Source organism: Vulpes lagopus, chromosome 6 (assembly GCF_018345385.1).
Source record: "Vulpes lagopus strain Blue_001 chromosome 6, ASM1834538v1, whole genome shotgun sequence".
In the NCBI taxonomy this organism is placed as follows: domain Eukaryota; kingdom Metazoa; phylum Chordata; class Mammalia; order Carnivora; family Canidae; genus Vulpes; species Vulpes lagopus.
Genome location: NC_054829.1, coordinates 55,607,751 through 55,630,171, shown reverse-complemented (window position 1 = coordinate 55,630,171; position 22,421 = coordinate 55,607,751). Strand labels below are relative to the sequence as shown.

General features: G+C 33.6%; 1 pseudogene; it reads right to left on the bottom strand.

The window, feature by feature from the left end:
• Nucleotides 1-994: 994 nt before the first annotated feature.
• On the bottom strand, nt 995-21,848 carry LOC121492562 (annotated as a pseudogene).
• Nucleotides 21,849-22,421: the final 573 nt, after the last annotated feature.

Here is a 22,421-nt window from a genome sequence, read left to right as displayed (position 1 = left end):
CTGGTTCTGGTGTGGCAAAAGATCATTCCAGAGAACTAAAGTCAGAAATTTTTACTCAGTATCTCTTCTTCACCTATATTTGGGTGCTTGACCACGTTTTCACACTTATTGGAGGAGAGTAGTGGCTCTGAAGTAGATAGATGCTTGAAGAAGAATAAAAGGGATCATCTCAGGCTTACTTTCAACTGTGTGCTTTAGAGTCAAAGTAAAAATTGCACCTACATCTGTTTTTGGCAACAAAGATTGTTGCCAAAATACAAAGATTGTATTGCCAATGTGTATAATATTATAAGTGTTCCTAGTAGTCAAGATTTCACACCATCTCTGCATCCAGATAAAAGTGAGGGGTAAAAATTTTATTGACTTCCCCTAGTATGTGATTAAGGTATGTTAGTGGAATTCAAAATACATTAATCAATAGCCCTGGAAAAAAGATGGACATTCTCTCCATCATAGAGGTTTACAATTTATCATAACTACATATAATTAGCAATGAATACCTTAAGTGTTACAGAGGAAGGCTAACCAAGTCTAGTGAGTTAAAGAAATCTTTCATGAGTAATTATTACACTGAAACTTAGTAAGCCTTATGGCTTGGTAACAAGCAAGTTGTGATGGAATCTGCTTTTTCTAGCAGAGTGGTAACCTGCATCCACACATACAAAATGAACAAACTGAGCAAAGAAAACATCCTGACATCAGAAAACTCCCATAATAGCTTCAGTGAATAAAAATCCTATGAAATGAGTGTGATGTTGTCACTATAGGTGGGACAAGCCAATAGTAACTAACACAAACACTGGCAATATGTCTGATGTTTCTTATACCTTAATTCATTTAATCCTGACTATAGCCCGAGAAGATAGCTACTATATTATCCTCTAGGCAGAGCAATGAATTTTTCCAGTGCTGATCAGGTAGGCACTGCTTTTAAATACAGGTCTGATTTCAAAGTTCATAACGTCTTTATCCCATAATTCTTTGCTAATGCCTCTTAAATACGCATATTAGGAGGTGCAAGGGATTTAATGGTTGTAGCTGATGCCCTTTGAGCTTTGCATCGCATCCCTCGGCCACCTCTGATGTCAGCCTGTAGCTGGGTGCAGTCATCCAGTAGTGCACTTGGAACACTCATGCCTTTCTGTCTTGGAGCTGTCCCTGAAACCATGAGGATTTTCTCAGCACGGGTGAGTTTGTTTGGGTTCCAACACCCCCTGGAGTAACCCTTAGCTAGTGGATGAGGGTATTCTAGTGCATAAAGGCCACAGTCTGTCCCTCCAGAGGGACAGTTCTGAGGCCCCTTCTACATGATTCCTCAGTGAGCAGTGAGGGATTGAGACCCACCTGCCTACGGAGGTAACCAGTTTAGTAAGACACACTTCAGTTTTCTTACTTTTCTGTCTCACTTTCTCTACCCCCTCGCTCTAACTTCCTGAGATTATTTCCCAAATAAATCACCTGCATCTCAGTCTTTGTGTCAGGTTTTTCTGTATCAGGGGAATTCAAACTAAGACAGTGGTTTTAAGCATTGGATTTTTAATAAAAATTTCACACTGCATTCCTGTTGGGCTGTTGGATCTTCAGCAAAGAGTAATATGCTATGACGTTCTACTTGTATTTTACTACCATATGGGAGACTTCAGGTACTCATTTAAAAAAAAGAGCAAAACATAAATAAAATCTGAAAGAAATTCAACTACTAAGAAAAGTACCGCTGGAAATATCTATTAATATAGAAACTCAACTGCAGAGTTAAAAATATTAAAGACCAAATTCTAATAGTACTAATTGTATTTAGTGAGCCACCATTGTATCAAAAAATTATTTATGCCAACCCCAGTGATTTTATATAATTGCACTGATATTTATTTGACATCTCACTGATATTATAAAATAAAGAGTAACTTCCCATAAGCCATTTTAATGTAATTTATGTAAACAAATTTTAAAATGTAATTTGTGTTATTTAATTCAGTGTGCTGTATACATGGTAGGTAGTAATGATTTAGAATTTATCTGAAGTGAAATGCCTCATGATATTGTTTCCTTATAAAATGCCACATATTTTTCAGAAATAGTCTTCTAAGCCTTCTTTCTGTCACTCACATATATTTCAGAAGCAATTGCTGTAGTAAAAGGTTAGTCTTTGAAGGGTTTCTATGTTTTTCTGTCTCCTTAAAGTGTCAAATATGGGGACATAGAAAAAGCAAATATACCGTATTGAACGATCTATCATTCATTGGAAGGTGATGGATGGGGTCAGACTCATTCAGGCAGTAAATTCACATCCATTTTCTCAGAAAGCTTTTTGACATAGTTTTGGAAGTCCTCTCTTTATGTAAAATATTATCTCCTTCTTCTTGCTGTCCCTCTATCCATTTCCTCCTCCCTAGTTTAGAAGGCAGTGAAATTTTAGTTACATTGAAGACCTTTTTAAATATCAAAACACCTGATGTGTTTAATGAAAGTCAGTGTTTTGATAATCTAGAACTTGCCAAAGAAAATGAATTACTTTATGAGTTGTCTTCTCATAAAATTCATTAGGATGAGTTAGAGCCAAAGGTAATTATTGGTTTCACACACCGAGAAACAGGTGTAGATGCTATTTGGAGATCCAAATGAACATGCCAATTAGTGCATTAGGTTTATGTGCAAATGTAGTCTCACTTAATGGCTGAGTCCTGAGAAAATCTGCCTTTTTTATAAAGTGAGTTTTGGAAAACTACACTGCTGTTCATGCACAAGCTATGATGATGGAATGCTAATGAGTGAATAGAGAGTCTCCACATACTGCATCTGGACCTTTTTGGAAATGCCAAATTTGCGATGCCCTGGGTTCTGCCACCATGATTATCACTTTGCATTATTGTATGTGCCACTGGGATTATGAAACTTCCTACTGCTTAAAGCACAGAACTACAGACATCAGTTTTCATAGAATATATATGTGTTTATGATGAGAAATACAGAAAAGTTTGATGTGATATTTTAGAGGAATTTAGGCAGGAAAGGGCAGCAAAGCAGTACCTCTCAGATCTGTTACTGCGTTTCAAGGAAATAGCAAAAATTAAAAAAAAAATGTTTTAAATAGTCTTGCTAAGGATTTGTATTGAGGTGCTTGATTTTGTTTTTTTCCCCTTAAATTTTTATACTTAGTCTAATGGAAGAGAGTGAGAGGAAGGAGGCTAACTTTGTGAATTCTATCATCTGACATATAAATTATGATATTTTTAGGTCAGGAAGATTATAAATATTCAGCAGAATGAATTTCAATGAAGCAAGCAATATATAAAATAATTTATTATTTAGAAACATCAATTATGCTATATAGGCTACTATTTGTGGTAATAGGTTGGTGATCTAGAAATAGCACCTCTTATTAAAAATGCTGGTGCTCTTATGACCCAGCCATTTGTTTGAGCACCTCTGTGCTTTGTTTAGAACAAGAGATTATAAGGGTATACCAGTGTTGTCCTGGAAGTGATGGGAAAAGACATGCCATTTTTTCCTGAGCAAATTTATATCAGTTATGAATACTGGGTCTGCTTAGAGCTCTTTGCTTTTGCAGCAAATAATTTGAAATAATTTTTAAATATGATTTTTGACAATAAAATATTTTGAAAAAGCTAGTTATAAAAGTATATAACAGAAACCAAGAAACAAACTCTTAACTATAGAGAACAAACTGATGGTTACCAGAGGGGAGGTAGGTAGGGGATGGGTTAAATGGGTGATGGGGATTAAGGAGGGTACTTGTGATGAGCACTGGGTGTTGTATGTAAGTGGTGAATCACTAAATTCTACACCTGAAATGAATATTGCACTTGTATGTTAACTAACTGGAACTTAAATAGAAACTAAAGAAAGTATAGAACAGAACATGCTAGTAAAAGTTAATATAATTTAACCTCTCTTCTTCAGGGAATCATAGAAGCTGGCATACCTGGAAGTTGTTACTTGGTCTGTACATGAAACAGTCAATTTAAAAAAGACTTACTACATAGAATACAGAATATTTTTTCATTAAAAAATATTGCTTAAGCATCTCCTTTACTACGTCTTGGGACAAATGAAAGTAAGCTCAAGTCTATAATTGGTTCTGCTATCCCTCAACAAATTTACAATCTAGTTGTGAAGACAAGGCATAGTCACATGAATAAAACAGAGCACTTAAAAAGAAGAAAAGAAGCCACAGTAGCAGGCTATGTAATCCACATGCATGAGAAATATAGTTATTTTACATGCAATTAATATTCTTTTCAGAGCAGTTTTTTTCTCCTCATTACTTCTTGATTGAAACAGTGATGATCTTTTCTCTCTATTCTCACTATCCTTTGGCTGACTTTTTGATATTTCTTAAAAAAAGAAAAGAGGGCTTTAGCTTTTCTTGGTGTTTATGGCATCACTGTCATACTCCTTTGGTCTAACCGACTGCACATAGAATGAGAAGGGCTTAGAGTGTTGTTATCATCAACAACTTAATATAAATCTCTCCTGCTTAACATCTCTAGTGAATGTATTTTTTTCCTCTGATATTGTTCCTAATCCTCTTCATTTTATATATATGCTTTTGTTTATTGTTTTTCGTGGCTTAGAGTTAAGTCTATGTATATTTCTTGGAAAGGGAATATTTGTTGAGAAACTGAAAAAAAAAACAAACGTAAACAGAATTTACGGTTGGTTTTAAGTTTGATATCAGTAACACACTTCATTAAAGAAAACATTTAAATAGCCTAGTCAGTCTATATTAAACTTCATATAAGGTTTGAATGTCTGAGGCATTTATTTGCCATTGTCTAGTTAAAAGTAAGCATTTTTGAGAGACATGACTTTGTTCTGCTGGTATAATAGTCCATTTTGTTAGTCAAAGGCTCCCAGCTGCTTCTTAATGAGATACTAGCATAATTCAGAGAAAAATAGACTAAGAAACCAAGACTATTAGTAGCACACGATGTAATAAGAGTTAGAAAGGAAAGAATATGAGCCACAAAAGGATTTTTTATCAGGCTACCCTGTGGTACACTCTAATTGCAGGCAGACACAAATTGAGATTCAACATTACATTCAAAAGTTACCAACTGTTAAATTGGCAACTTTATGATGGCAAGAGGAGAGAGGAGAGACCTAAAAATTCTTGCAGCTCTGAGTAAAAATCATCTTTAGATTGATATCTGTAGTGTTTTAACTTTTTTCTGGATAATTAGAAAGACTTTTGATGCAAGTTGTTGGAATTGTGATTACTGTCAAGAGTGCTTAGGCTCAATAGATATCTTGGAAAGAGTATAATTTTTCAAATGTTATAAATTAATCATTTTATCAGATATTTTCAGTCCGTTTTAGTATGTAATCACTTGCAAGTTAGATTTGACACCTAGCCAATGACAAATATATTTTAAATGCATATATAAATCTCCAAATAGATAAGCATACAATTCTGGTAGACAGGTAGAAGGGTGAAGGGTGAATACTCACCTGACAGATGCTAAGTAATCTATCTCTAATTTTTTTTAAATTTATTTATTTATTTATTTATTTATTTATTTATTTATTTATTTATGATAGACATAGAGAGAGAGAGGCAGAGACACAGGAGGAGGAGAAGCAGTCTCCATGTCAGGAGCCCGATGCGGGACTCGATTCCGGGATTCCAGAATCGCGCCCTGGGTCAAAGGCAGACGCCAATCCGCTGAGCCACCCAGGGATCCCCTCTATCTCTAATTTTGTTGAAGAAAGTCTTCATGTACGTCACCCAAAGTGAATGACAGCACTTGGAGGAGTTCACTGAGTATAAGCATTCCATGCATAATAAGTAGGTTAGCCCTGAGCAGGTCCAATGAAATACCATAGATGGATGTCACAGGGAAATGTCTGCTTTCAAATTATCATGACAATCAGCGGAGTTATATAAGAAACAAAGAAAAGCTAGATACCCAGTGGACTTTCCATTTTATTGGCAGGATATTTTTACGTACATGCAACCATCTAGATACTGGTACCTTTTCTCAGGAGGTTATGCAGTTGCTATGAAAACCTATGAATGAGTAACCAACTAGAGGTCATCTAAATTATTAAAGGAAAAAAAATCACACATTTAATAAAGAATGTAAGTGAAAACTATGTTCATTGTATTTGGTCATGTATAATTTCTGAGGTCTCTCCTCTTTGACAGTATCAACTTAAATTGAAATAAAAATGTTCTGTGTCTCACATCATTCCCGTATATCCCCACACATTAATTACCATTCTTGGTAAACTTTGTTGATCCTTTAATTTTCTGTGCCCCATTTCTTTCATGCAGAAGACCAACTACACTAACACAAATTGTCATCCAATTCATCTTAATGCAGATAAGGAGAGTTTTATCTTCAATTTCCGAAACAGGTAGTTATTTTCCCTATAAGAACTCTAGAATGGAAATCTTATGATTTTTTCCAATAACAATGTCATCATTTAATCATCTTTATGCCAGGTATGTATCTTTCATCTTTGCATCTAGCATCTAAAAAAATCTTTTACAGGTTAAACCATTTTCCTTTAACTCTGGGCTTTATCTGTCTAGGAAACAGCAGCTGAGGCCCCTTGAAATTACTCTTCAAGTAGTTACAGATGGTTTTGCTTCCCTTCAGATGAAATGCTTCTGTCCCTTCAGATGAAATGCTTCTGTCATGCCAACCATTTTCTGTGAAGAAACTCTATGCTGTTTCAGTATATATTAAATAATTTATTCAAGTGGTGTCAAGTGGTATTGAAATTTTTTTAAAACCCAAATATTTATTGTAATATTTTAATAGTTCTAATTTATAGCAGTATTGAATTACCCTTGAACAAACACAGAAAATGGGGTACAGTTTAGCATTAACATTCAGAACTGAGAAAACAAAAGATAGAATGTATCGTAAACATTCCTAAATTATAATTTTGAACTTTCAGGAAAAGAAATCAATATATAAGTTTTTAAATAATGGTGTAGTGTGTTTGAGTGGGCCAGTAATGATGATTTGTTTGAAATTGAAAATCTCCATATGACGATACATGATGATGTGGAATATCTAAGGACATGAAGAATCTATATGTGAATGTTATCTGTCCATGTCAATTAAGGAGTTTGTAGAGAGATTTGGGAGAGAAATATTTGAGGCTTAATATTATATGCATTTGGTGTTTTACTTCTCTCATTGAGGAGAATGATGAGAGTCAAGTCTTAATTTATTTTGTTCATGTTTCTCATTTTAATATTATACTCGATATCTGGTCCTTTTGTCAATATCTGAGTAATATTAAGTCAGTTTAAAAATAATAACACAGAACAAATGTAAAGAAATCTACTATTAATAAAGTATACAGAAATTATAGTATATTCTTTATAAAAATCACATTTTTAAAAAGAGCATCTGTTAAAATACAGATACTCTAGAAGAAGTACAGTTACAAATAAATAGCTTCATACCTTACAATTGTTTAATTTCTAAGCCACTAGACATAAGTTGGATAAAGATTGAGAGAGCACAACTACCTAATGTATAAATTGTCAGATTTGGAAGGTTTCTATACTGACAACAAAATAAATTTTTTAAAAGAAACAGAAAACGTGATTCTTGCTTAGAATCACAGAGACAGCTGGTTATTTATACATGCAATAGAATATATATGATGGTTCGAAATAACCTACCATTTCTCTTTAGAATTATAGTATGCTCTGATGCTTTTGTAGATCATATGCCTCTGTTTTTCAATGTAGAGTTGCCTCTGGGTAGTGCTGGGACTGCTCTGTTTTAACAATCAGGAATGGAAGAATGTCAAGAACTATCCCCATTAGTATTTGGTTAGACCAGTCAAAATGACATAAAATAGGGTTCATTAAAGTAGTCAGTATCTCTGGTTTACACTGCTCTGTGAAACAACATGACAAATGTTTTAACAATGCTAGCTGTAGTGATAATTGCAACCATTCTGTAATCAGATGTTGGGACTCATATGACATGATCTTAGAGAAAAATATGAACAAGCATGGTTAGGGGCTTTTAATTCTGCTTATAGTGCTCAGACCCGTTATATATACGTGGCCAAATTCATTTATTTTATGTATTCATTGATAGTGCCTCATTCCTAAAGGACTTAAGGTTTCTTTACTTGATACCAAAAACCCCATAAATATATCTAGTACTCTAGCCAGAACATCTTTTGTTATTCATTCAGGGCTAATACATTGGCCCCATGAACATTGATATAGGTGAAAAGGAGTTTAGCTCTCTGTTTTATTAATATCAATGAGTTTTTTAATTCCCATGGTCTACCTCCTTGACTTTCCTGTTAGACTTTATCAAGAAACAGAGACTGAGGAATCTTCAAAACAGAAAATGCAGACTCAGAAAACTCTTTGATGTCTTCTAATAATTTGAATGAAAAAAAATTCTTAATACAACAATTGCTTTTCCTCAGGAATAAATTACTCTTTTTGAAACATGCCCCCAAATGGTGTAATACATGGAAGCTGAGGAGGTGTTTGTCTAGAAAGTTACGTTTGTGAAATCATGTATAATTTTAATTCCTCATTCTATAACCTCACTTAGAGACATTATTCTGATTAATGATGCTGCTCATTAAAATTGCTCTGCATGTTACTTAGACTTTTTGGAAATTAGTCACTTTACTGTAATACTGATATTAACTTCCTGAGGTCTAAGTTCTGCTTATGACTCTGAAACTTTAGTGGCCTTGAGTAAATCTTTTTTCATAGTTAGTGCCCTGAATTTCCTTTTCTTTAATGAAATATTTATTTGAGGCCATGTGTGTATCTGTAAGTGTCTTTGAGATTGGTTTCACATGTAAAAATTGCTAATTAGAAATTAATTTTAGTTTAAGAAATCTTAAATTTTTGAAATTCTAAACAAAACTAATTCTTAAGCTTTAAGCTTGGACAAAATGTGTATTCTACTCCTAAAATGCAACATATTGTAGTAATCACTGGCAAAGGTAGCTGAATAATTGGTTCTATTCAAAAACTTAATATTAAGTTCTTTAGAACTTTAAACAATTTATCATGTATAAATATAGTATATGGAATTTCTTTTAAATATTTCAATATTTTGATTGACAATCTCTCTAAAGCGCCACATCTTAAGAGTCCAATATACGAAACTGTCATTGTGGTAAAATTCATTTAATACTCTAACAGTTAAGATTATTTAATTTCAATTTAAAATCAAGGTTAAAGTAACCATTTAATTATATATTTTAAACAGGATTTGTTGAAACATTACTCTAATCGATATTCTCTTAAATATTGTAAATATACAAAAGTAAATATTCATATTTATTAACTGAAAGCGTGACTGTCATTGCTTTGATTTTATAAATGTTTTTATGCTTAATTATAAATCTTTTGGATGCTTAACTACTATACAAATGAATGTTATTTCAATCAATTTGGGGAGTATCTCCCATATAATTTGGGGGTAGCCTCTCAATTTTCTAAAGATAATGAAAAATTTCAGGAAGATTGAATTCTTATCAAAGTTGCTCTGTAGCTTCTAGTTGGGATTGGTCATATAGTTGCATTCAAGTTGCAGATTAATACATAATTTTTTTATTTACCCACAGATTCATAAATTACTCCCATGCTTTGATCATTTGTTTCTTTGATTCTTAAAATATGTAAATGAAATTCCTAGCTAAGTGTAGACATTGCCTTTGTTGAAATATTTATTTTCTTATTTCTAGAATCATGCTGATTTTACAGATTTTATAATAACAATGATTAAATTTTAGACTTTTTTCACTGGTCCAGATGATTATTTAATTATAACTTTTAAGGTCATCCACATGACATAAAAGATCATTTAGCGACATTTTCAGTGTTAAGACTCAACTTACTTCAAAATTGATTGTTTGTACTATGCAAAAGAACATTTCCAGGAATTTAGAGAAATAAAAGTTTCATCATAATCTAGTCTTTCAGAGAGCTAAACTTAAAGAAAAAAATAAATCCCTTAGAGTAGAATTCAAGTACAAAAAATGCATGGTGTTTTCTTAGATATAAAAAGAGTACTAACAGAATTTTGTGAAAAGAGCATTTATTATTGACTAAGTTTTCCCTAGACATCTTAGAGAAAGAAGTTTATGGCTGAGTTTTGAAGAACTGACAGATAAGAGGATGAGAGGTCATGTTATGGAAAACTTTAAAGACTTTGAACAAGGCCAAAAAAGATCACTAGGTTTATTGTAGAAATAACTGTATAGAGAAGAGGGAGTAAGAGATAATATTAATAAATCATGTAGATACCAGGTTAGGGTTAGGGGTTAGGGTTGGGGGTTACAGTTAGGTCAGTCTCCTACTGAAAATGATTTTTAATACAGAGAGTCTGAGTTCCATCCTTTATGCAGAAGAAAGAGAGCTCTGACAGTCATTGACTGGGTAGGTTTCTATGTAACCAGAAGCTTAAAACTCAGGGAAAAGATAATGCTAAAAATATAAAATGAGGGAACTCTTCATAGAGGGATTACATCTAAGGAATGGAATTTGATGATTTTATAAGGCATAAAGTGGTAAAAGACTAGAGAGATCTGACCATTAAGATTCAGGCAAGGATGAGCAGAACAGAAGGAGGACAACATCTTCAAAATAGTAATCAACTTTGAAGAAAGACAACCATGTTTTGGAGAAGAGAAGAAAAATATGAAAGGTGGGTACATGGGTGATATTTCATGCTGTAAAGGTGAGATAACACTTTTAGATAGGTAGGATCAGAATTCAACCTCATAGGTAGAAGAGAAAAGAAAAATAGAAGTTGAAGATGTAAATGCAGTGTTACATTTCAGTAAGTTTTGTGTTGAGGAAAATGACAAGAATCATATAGAAATTTGTGGTGGAGGGGGTCCGTATATTGGGGATTATGAAATGTGAGAATATTAGGAGGTAAGACCTAAGGACCTAGTGCAAAGGAAGTATTGAACACCAAGAGGGAAAAACTTATGAGCAAATCCAGGAGAAGAAGGGAGGAAAACATATCTAGATAGAGTATGCTTTGGTATGGGGAATGGGGAAGTGGTCTGAGACAGTACATACACTTCTCCTAAGCCTGGAGGGAAAAGAATAAAAGGTAGATCAAGATTTCCCTGGTATTATTCTTTGCTCCAAAATCTATCTTTTTCTGATACTAAAATAGTCATTTCAGCTTTCTTTTATTTAGTTGTAGTATAATACATCTTTTTCCATTATTTTAATTTTTTTCTTTTTTTCATTTTATAATTAATGTGAGTTATTGTATACTGCATTTAGTTGGGTTTTGCTTTTTATCATCTAACAATCACTGTCATTTTGGGGAGTGATTAGATCATTTACATTTAATGTAACTATTGACGTGATAGAGTCTTGCCTTCTTTTTGATCAGTATTATTTAACATTATTTTTTTTCTTCTATTCTTTTTCTTCTTTAACATTTTTTTCTTGAACAACTCTTTTTTGGGGGGAATTCTAGAGTTTATATTATCAATTTTTAACTTATTATAGTCTACCTTGAGATAATATAATATGACTTTGTATACTGTAAGAAAGTTACAAAGTATCCTGTTTTCCTCCTCATACTTACACTTTTGCTACTATATATTTTTCTTTTACATAAATTACAAGCTACACAGTTCGCTATTATTATTTTTGCTTCAAGCTGTGCATTATCTTTTAAATAATTTTAAAATGAGAAAACATTTACATTACTAACATATTTACAATATCCTGTGCTTTCTATTGCCTTGGGTAAATGCAAGATTTTATCTAATATTTCTTCTGCCTTAAAAACTTCTTTTAACATTTATTTCAGGGCAGGTTTTCTGTAAAGAAATATTTCCAGCTTTTTAAACTTTTAAATAATTTTTTGTTTCATACTTATTTTTGAAAGATTTTTTCCCTATGAATATACAATTCTAGATAAACAGATTTATTTAAAAAATTTAACACATTAAATATATCATTTTTTAGTTTGCATTGCTTCTAATGAGAAATCTGTGATTCTTGTTTTTGTTCTGTTTTATGTCATATCTTACATCTTCCTGTCTGCTTTGAAAGTTTGTTTTTTTTCTCCTTGGTTTTTCAGAATTGATTATGGTTGGCTTTCATGTGTTTTATTGAACATCTTTTCTTCCTTTAGAATATGTGGGCTTATGGTTTTCATAAATTTGGAAGTTTCAGGCCTTTATTTTAATGTTTCTTTTTTCTTTTTCTTTTTTTTGCCTCCCATTCCCCCAGGACTCAACTGTACACACAAATTAACTTTGATATTACCCACTCAGCTTCTGTTTTTTCTTTTTTCTTTCCATGCTTTCATTTTACGTAGCTTCTATTTCTTACTGCTCCTACTTTACAGATTTTTTTCTTCTGCAATTTTAATCAGTTAAATCTGTCTACTGTACTTTCCATTCAGATATTGAATTTATCTCTATATTTTACATTGGGTCTTTTAAAATAGTTTCTATTTTTTCTTTATCAGTCATTTCTATATTACATTCTTAAACATGTGAGAAATATTTGTAAGCACTGGGTGTTATACTACATGTTGGCAAACTGAATTTAAATTAAAAAATATCTGTAGTAATTATTTTAATATCCTTGCCTGCTAACACCATTGCCTCAGTCATTTGTGCCTCTGTTTCTATTGTTGACTTTCTTCTGGTTATGGATCATATTTTCAGCTTCCATGCAAGTTTCAAAATACATGATCAAATCCAAGGCATTGTGATTTTCATGTTGAGTGTTAGGGATTTTGTTATGTTTCTTTAAGTAATGTTGGGTATTCTTCTGGTATACATTAAGTTACTTGGATCTGTGGCAGTTTGCTTTGAAGAATTTTCTGTTGGTGCTTGGTGTAATCAAACCTCATTATAAGAAATAGCTTTCTGTGAACTTAATTTCATGTTTCATGTCTTATGAAACCTCATCACTCTGGCTATGAACACAAACTACTCCTAGCTTTGAGAGGGCTTTGGGAATTTTTATGCCTCCTCATTTTGGTTATTGTTTCCTAGATGATGTAGTTTCTACTTATGGATGTGCAAATTTGTACTTAGTCAAAGACTTAAGGGAAGTCTCTGAAGATCTCCAGAGCTCCCTCTACGTGGTTCCCTATTCTTTGGTGCTCTGCCCCATATTTTCTAAGTAGTTCAACAGCTCAAAATCTGATCTTAGTCCCCTCAGCTCAGTGAGACTTCCAGGCTTTATGTGAGTTCTTTTCCCTTGGTTGAGTTTCTGGGCAATAAACTGGTATGATTTTAGGGCTTATCTTGTTGATTTTCCTTCTCCAGGGAGTAGTATTTAATCGTTTATTGTCTAATGTTTGAAAATCATTGTTTTATGTTTTTTGTCCAGTTTTCTAGTTGTCTAAGGTAGGAGTAGAAATTTAATTTCTGCCCCTCCAACTTGGCTGGAAGCAAACATCCCCCAAATCCATATTAATTCTGCTATTAACTTTCACTATTCTTTAATCCTTCTTGTGGCATCATTCTCCATTTGAATTTCCTATGATCTGTTATTCACAGTCTGTTCGGTCCTTAGGGTTTATTCTTATTTAATTAATGCCAAGGCTTTTTGCTTTCTAGGATCTAAGATGTACATTTAGCTCTCAACAAGATCATGGTATCAGGGGTGAAGGATTATTAAATTAAAAAAAAATCTGAACAACTCAAGTGAAAATACTTAGATTATTTCAGAGACTCTGTTAAGGACTGACACTGTAATTCTGTATGAATTCTTACTGAGGTTAAGCACATTTAGTAAATCAAAGGATATTTTTTCCTACCCAAATTTAAAAGAAATGCAAACTCTCTGCTTTTAATATTCATGTCTTTCTTAGTATTATGTGCCACTGCTGATGCACAGGGTTGACTTTTTTAAAATAATCAAAGTATCAATTCACATTTTATCAGTAGTTCTTATTCTGGACATTCCCCCATTGCACTTGGGGGAATACTTGAAGCCTTGCAAATTGATGGAACATTTTGTATTTATCTGCATATGTACATCAATACTATCTTTCTGTAAGGGTATAAGGCCCAAGTGACACAAAAAGTTTAATTATAAATCAAATTATACTCTAAGCTATTACTTATGCATGTCTTTTTGATGTTATGGGATCGCTAAAAATTAATGAAATTATTGATTTTACTTTATCATTTGTTTTATTTATCCCTTGATGTTTTCATATTTTCTGTATATTTAGCGTTTATAATTACAAAGAAGTGATTTGCAGCTTTCAGAGCCTGTTACTCTGTCTTCAGGGATGAAGATAGCAATATTTTAATTTCCATTAGAAATGTAATCCCTGCTATTTTATTTTTAAATTTAATTTAATTTAATTTAATTTTAATTTTTAAAGATTTTATTTATTTACTCATGAGAGACACAGAGAGAGGCAGAGACATAGGCAGAGGGAGAAGCAGGCTCCCCACAGGGAGCCTGGTGCAGGATCCAATCCAGGACCCCAGGATCATAACCTGAGCCGAAGGTAGAAGCTCAACCACTGAGCCACCCAGGTCCTCCACTGCTATTACTTTAAAGAATGGGGGGCGGGGGGGGGGGGAATGACTGTTAAAAAACTGGGAATTGTATTTCCCACTGGAATTTCTAAGGCTTATCTAAAGTTTCTGTTACTTCTCTGAAATATTAATATTATTCAGGGGGAGGTAACTAGAAATAAAAAGTCTTTACTCTGTAATATGCATTTTCTCTAGTAATGGTGATATGATATGGTGGTGATATTTGTTAATGTGCAGAGGATATCGATTCAAAGGAAATAATTTGTAAACTGCAAAATGGTGCAGTAAAGAACATTAAATCTATTTTTGACAGGGTTTCACAGAACATCTTTGTATTAAAAAAATATTTTTAAAGCTTTTTTACCTCTTAAATTGACAATGAAGTTAGCCTTTTTTCTATATTGCTGCAATGAAAATATGGATGTGTGTTATACTTTTACACATTTATTGAGGCATAACTTAATTTGCATACCATATAATTCATGTATTTTTTTAGATATTTTATTTATTTATTTGACAGGGAAAGAGAGAGAGCACAGAGCAAAGGGAGCGGGAGAGGGAGAAGCAGACTCCCTACTGAGCAGAAACCCAATGCAAGGATCATGACCTTAGTGAGCTAAAGACAGACATGTAACTGAACCACCCAGGTGCCCCAAATTCATGCATTTTAATGGTAGGAGTTTTAGTAACTTTATAGATGTCTATAACCATCAAAACCTCCTAGCTTTAGCACATTGTATGTACCCAAAATTCTCTCATGCCAATTTTCATTTAACTCTGCTCCCATCCTCTACCTTGGTAACCTGTAATCTACTTTCTATCTCTAGATTTTCCTTTTCTGGAAATTTCATAAAGATGGAATCATAAAATATGTAATCTTATGCATTTGCACTCTTTAATTTAATGTAATATTTTTGAAGTTCATCCACATGGTAGCATGATCAGTAGTCTTTTTTTTTTCTTTTTTTTTTTTTTTTACTAAAAGTAATAATTACCACTAGCAGGGTATTTTTGTCAATTTATTTTCAAAACATTGCATATGTGTTACATAAGGATTTATTTTTATGAGTATATAATATTTTAGAAAATACCTTTGAAAATGTTTTAAGGGGATTTTGAAATATAACTGAGTCATGTTTAATAAAGAGAATTATAGGTAATATATATTTATGGCATACTCACTCTGCTATAAACATGAAGGTACATAGATATTTAAGACATACCTACTTCTCTGAAGCTGACTCTATAGTAAAACATATGTGCTAGTTCTTGTGCACACCATTTTATATTCATTTATTTATTGCTGTGTAGCAAAACGCTCTGTGTTAGTAGATTAAGCAGAATTTACAAATTAATAGCCTATAGGCCAAATCTGGTCCATGGTCTGTTTTTGTATTACCTATGAGCTAAGGATCATCTTCACACTTTACAATAATTGTTTTTTTACTTTTTTTAAAGACTAAAATGTGGCCCTTTACAGAAAAAAAAGGGGGGAGGGTTGTTCCCTTGTTTAAACAAAACTCTAAAGATTCTGCTGGTTGACTTATTCTCATATAGATTGTTCTTGCTTTGAGTATTTCATGTGCTACTAGGCAGTTCTTGACTGGGGCTACAACCATTGAGCTTGAGGGGTTGTTCCTTCACATGGCTGGCAGATGATGTTTGCCTAGAAACTCAGGTGGGAATGTTTGCAGGAAATCTATGCTTGGCCTTTCTATGTGGCTTGTACTTCACACAGCATGGTATACGGAGCATCTCAATGGTAAACATTCTAAGAGATCTATGCAGAAGCTGTAACCTTTTTTGGAAAGTCATAAAGTGTAATTCTTCTGCAATCTATTGAATATACAATGTAGATTCAATGTAGGCAGGGTCCAGCAGTTTGGGCAATGAATACTGGGAAGTGTGGTTCCCTGAAGCCGGGAGAGTGGTCTTTGCAGAGTCCTCGCTCTGGATTTTTTTTTTTTTTTTTTATGATAGTCACACAGGGAGAGAGAGAGAGAGGCAGAGACACAGGCAGAGGGAGAAGCAGGCTCCATGCACCGGGAGCCCGACGTGGGATTCGATCCCGAGTCTCCAGGCAAACCGCTGCGCCACCCAGGGATCCCCTCGCTCTGGATTTTAACGATCCCCCTCCCTCCCAAGTGCAAAATATACTCAGTCCTTTCCAAGACTCCTAAAGTTCTATCTCATTATATTATCACAATTGGGTTTAAAGCCTAGAATTTCATTATCTAAATCAGGTCCAGGTGTGAATGAGATGCCTCACATAAGGTCCTTCTTAATCTGAAAATCTGTACATTAAAGAGACAATTTACCTGCCTCCCATGGGCTCCAAACTGAATCATTCCTTCCTTTCCCTAAGAAATGTCTAAGCTCTCAGCTGAGTAAATTTTGCAGCCTGCTTCCTGCTCATAGAAATTTGATGCCTGAGACACCTTTTCATTGTAGCTGTCTCTTTCAGTACAAGTTGGTACAACTATTTTAAAATTTTGTTCATTTTTATATATAAAGTTATAAACCATTTCCATTGCACCTTGTAGGCACACATCCAGTTTTTTTCTGAGAGGGGGCCCTTTTCTAATTCTCAGCTTAAGAATTCTTGTCTAGTAAGGAGTATCTGAAAGGTAAGTCCCTTAGATTTGTAGCAGACCTTTTTTCTAGGCAAGAAAATCTAAGTAGCATACCCTTAAGATTTTTGGAAAACATTTTATCTTGCTAAGAGGATATAGAAGGCATGCCCTTATTATTCTGAAGTCATTTTTTTTCCCTAGTGGAGAATGTCTACAAGGAACTGCCTTAAATCTTTCTGAAGCCTTAACAAAGGGTTTTACAGATGCTCTCTCAATCTGAAATTTATCCTGAGGTCCCATTTTACAAAAAGAGCCCTGATTTGATCTTTGTCCAGATGCAATTTCTTATTTGAGAAAGTTGTGCTATCTAGAAAGACTAGGTGTGAGAAACAACTATATTTTAAACAAGCAAGTCCTTGTTTTTTTTGTATTTCCTTTAAATTCTGATTAAAAAAAATTTAAGTCTTTTCTGTAGCTGTGCTTTCTCTATATTTTTTCATATCCAGCTAAAATAAACCAGTTGACACTTATCATATTCTTCCAGGAAAAAAATTCCTGTGCTATATCAAATATCGCATTAAGTAAATTTTTCATACCCAAATAGTAATGCACCATGGGGAAAATGGTCAGAGCAGTGTATCCAGAATGCTGACTAAAGGGAGTATATTACCTGGGAATTTAAAAATATATAGAAGCTATCTAACAGTCATTCTTTGTATTATCACTGTTGAATAGCAGTTCTAAACAATGTTACTTAGAAAATTCTCTGCTGGGGCAGACCACTCCACTACTCTCTCTTGTGGTTATGTTGGGATATCACTTTCATGGCTGTTAGGTTATATGGCAAGAGGGATTTTGTAGATGTAATTAAGGTTTCTAATCAATTGAGTTTATCAGAAATAATATCCTGGTTGGGCCTGACATAATCATATGAGTTCCTAACAGGGAGTCTAGAGGTTAGAGACAGAAGAAATCAGAGAAAGGCAGTCCTGCTCACCTTAAAAACACATGTTTATGTCATGAAATGATCATAAGGGCCATGTAACTTCAGCTTGAGGAGACCCTGACAAAGAGCCAGGCGCACAGATATTGTGAGATAATGAACAATATTATTTTAAGCCACTAAATATATGGCCATTTGTTATATATCAATAGAAAATTAATCCATTTGGTTTAAATTTTGTTATGTTATGGTTTTCCATGGGATAATCATTAGGATTGTGGAATGATGGTAAATTATAAAATTTATCGCACTGTAACATAGTTACCAACTATTTAATTGTTAAATTTCTAGAGTAGAACAACAATGCTCTTGGAGATAAACATAGCCTCCTTTGGAAATACAGATGATGAAGCAATTACTTATTCTTGCAGGTTTTGAGACAAGCCATGTCATGTTGACATTCGAACTAAGCCTTTAAGGATGAGTAACAGCTAGCCTGGCTGACAAAGGAGGAAAAGACATTTCTATTATGAACAGCATCAGTTGTTCCCCTGAGTGAAAGTCAGATGTGTGGGATTATGGAAAAAAAACAGATTGAGCATTAAGATGATTTTAATGTATAGTTAAGTTGACTGCCAAGAATCTAATTTTAATGAGTGTAATGTTTTGTCTGAGTTTATAGATCAAAACAATGTTTTAAAAATATGGATACCTAGAGAAGAAAAGTGCTGGGAAAAAGCAAAATCCGTTGTGTTTCTAGACTTTATTGATGAATATATCATCTAGAGTGTCAAGTTGGGACAGGTCAAAGGATCTGGAGACAGAAGTAATAAACATTTACTAATCTATTAGTAGTCTTCATACAGATAATAATCATATCCAACTATAAAGGGCTGCATGTTTTATACAGATACATATACTGTCCCATTAAAAAGTTTTATAAGAAATCAGGAGATTTATGGTGTATATCAAGATGCTGCTTTATGTTTAAAATATTGTCAATATTAACTATATATATGCTATTTAAACATATAACCCATAAAATGATTCCACATTTGAAAATCTCATATTAATTATAAAGAAATGCATTATTTAATCATAATGCATAAGAAAATTAATTCAGATTAAACAGGAAGTTTGAAATACTTCCATTTTTATTTCATTGTATATCATTTTATGTGAAATCAGTTAAAACAAAAAAATTCAGTGACAAAAAATTAACAAATCTTCAATATGCAACAACAATATTGAGATACTAAGCTAAAAGTAACAAATTATTGTGGTTTTTTCCCCCCTCTAATGTAATAGTGCTGCAGAGATGAGCCAGGCACTTGTACAATTAGCATAAGGAAACTATAAGTTATCAATAGTTAAACTTCAAGATTAAGTTTTTATAGTGGAGCTACCAAGTGGGGCTTATATAACAGAACTCATACTTTTTGTTTCTTTATTCCTCTTATCTGGATTTTAAACTTGACTGGTTTATTCTTTAACTATCATGGCTTTCTCTTTCTGAGATGAGGAAATTGAGGGTTAGAGACCGTTATAGAATCACTGACTCTCATTTTAGAATGGAACACAGAGGTATCCAAGTTGCAAGAACTCTGCTGTGATATCCTGGTAATGCTAGAGATGTCATTACTTCTTGGAGGTAGCTCTTTAGGCTTGATATCTAGAAAGTATTCTTATCTTCAATCAAAAGACCTTTGGAGGCACATACTTAAGTATAATATCTTTTGCATAAAACAGCCTGTCAAAATGTAAAGATTGCTCTTTTCATTGCAGTCCACTATCCATTAGGCTAATTCTTCAGGTAGGCCAATGGTTGAGTTGGGGTTAAAAGCCAGGTCTCATTCTTCCCATACCTTATTTTTTACCTCTGCCCCCATGCTGTCTAAGGGACATTCTGGGCTGTATAAGTGGGAAAAGACAAATTGTCATTGCCTTCCATAAAAATCTTACCAAAAAATTTTACTAATATTTTTATAGAGCCGAGTTTTTAAAAATGCTATTTCCAATAGAAATTATGTGATATTAGAATTTATGTTAGCTTATACAATTTCCAAAAGGTTGGAATGAAGAACTTTACAACTTATGGAAAGCATCAAAGCCAGTTTAGCCAACTTTCTAGAATAAATTGTGTCTACCCCTTCTTGGAAAGAATGAAGGAATATATTATATTTAAACCTATTTGGGGATGTCTGGATGGCTCAGGGATTGAGCTTCTGCCTTTGGCTCAAGGCGTGATCCTGGGGGTGAGGGATCGAGTCCCGCATCAGGCTCCTTTTAGAGAGGCTGCTTCTCCCTCTGTCTATGTCTCTGCCTCTCTCTTTGTGTCTCTCATGAATAAATAAATAAAATCTTTAAAAAAAAAAAACCTTTCCTTTTCGATCAACTATAACAGCCATGTAGTATGAACAGATTGGCTCATGCATTTTTTTAACTTTACTGTATTGGTCACTTATGAAACAATTTAAAGCTACTAGACAGAAAAAAATATCATGACTATGCTTTTCTAAACTGTCCAGGGAATATAATGATACTTGCAAAAGCATTTTTAGCCAAAACATTATGATAATCTTAAGAGTTGACAGATGTGATTTGCTCCTATCTTGTCATGGTTATTTTGAATGGGGAAAGATGTGCCATTAGAAAAGAAGTTCTGCCAACTAATTAGCACATTAGATATTTTATCAGCCTTGCTAGTTTCCTGCAAATAGTACAGTTTAGTATATTCAGGTTTATTTGGTGTAAAGAAATGGTGGTGCCTTTTACATTTGAACTGGTATAGGTAAAAATATATATTACAATGTGCTATGGTTTGAATGTATATATCCCTTCTCCTCCAAATTCATGTGTTGAAAATCTAATGCCCAATGTAACAGTATTAGGAGGTGTGGGGCCTTTGGGAGGTGTTTAGGTCAGGATGACAGAACCTGCATGAATGTTATTATGCCCTTATTAGGACACCCCAGGGAGCTAACTTGCCACTTCTAAGATACAATGATAATTCTGTGACTGGAAGAAAGCCCTCACCTGACCATGCTGGAACCTTGGTTTCAGACTGTGCCAACCTCCAAAACTATAAGAAATAAATTTCCATTTTTTTGAAACTAAAACAGTTGACAACTTTATTTTTGCATTTCACAATGCAAATGAAAATTGCTTTTTTTTTTTTTTATGAATCTCAGTACTCCCCTGCCAAAACTATTCTTTCTTTGATAGGAAGGAGGAACAAGTCTTCCTTGTTCTGCTGTTAGAAAACACCCAGAATCATAGAACCATGGTCTCCTAGTGTAATAGAACAAGTAAAATAAAATGGATAAAAAATAAGCTCCTCTCTCTCCTTATCTGTCACCCCTTGCAGAGTGGTTACCATCTTGGGATGGGCAGGAGATCTCATCATTGGCAGCTAAGGGATTATTGGCATATGGCCTCCCATAGGTGGACGCATTCCAGGAACAGGTCCCACTGGCATCATCTCAGGAGGAAGAGAGCCCTTCATTGGCATCATGGGAGAGCCTCTCATTTGGGGCACTGCCATCATACCAATGTGAGGAGGACCAAGAGACTGGGGGTAGGTGAGATCATCCAAGAGGAAAAGCAGTGGATGGAGTAGGAGGTATCTTTCCGTATTGAAATGTAGCATTTGTTTTGTCCATCAGGCTCTGAGCCTGCTCTTTCATCCCTTTCTGATAGTAGTCTTTCACATTCTCTTTGTGTTTCCCACCACTGCAGTGTGGCTTTTTCACAGATGGACAGTCATGGGTGAGATACATGTTGCAGTAGTCACAATAAAACTTAGGCATGTTGCTCTCAAATTTCTGTTTTTTATAAGCTACTCACAGTTTGTGGTATTTTATAGCCTGAATGGACTAAGACAGTGTAAAAGAAATTGTAAATTATGTTTCAGGTAGATTTATATTTCTTTAATTTGTGTTTCACTAATTTCATATTCCTTCCTACACCTCAAAATCCAATGTAAATGCCACAAAGTATGTATGTCTGACTATCAAAAAGGATCAATTTAAATCTAGCAAATAAATAATATATTCACATAATTATATGCTATTTTAACCATTTTCAATAAAAAAAGGAAAATGCCTCATTATTGCACCATATAACACAATAAGGGCATTGTAGAAATAATGTTTCTAAGTGATTTTATGTGGAATACTGAAATGGGTTTACAGGAAATCAACAGTTCAATTTTTAGAAGTATATAATTTTGCTATGTTCTTGTCAGGCAAAAAATTGTAAGGGATTATGAAAAAAAGATCAGTTTTAGCTTCATATATCTAGTTTTCCAGGATTTTATTCTAAACTCTATAGGCAAAAATAAAAACATCTGAACTAAGACTATGAACTGAATATTCTTGTTA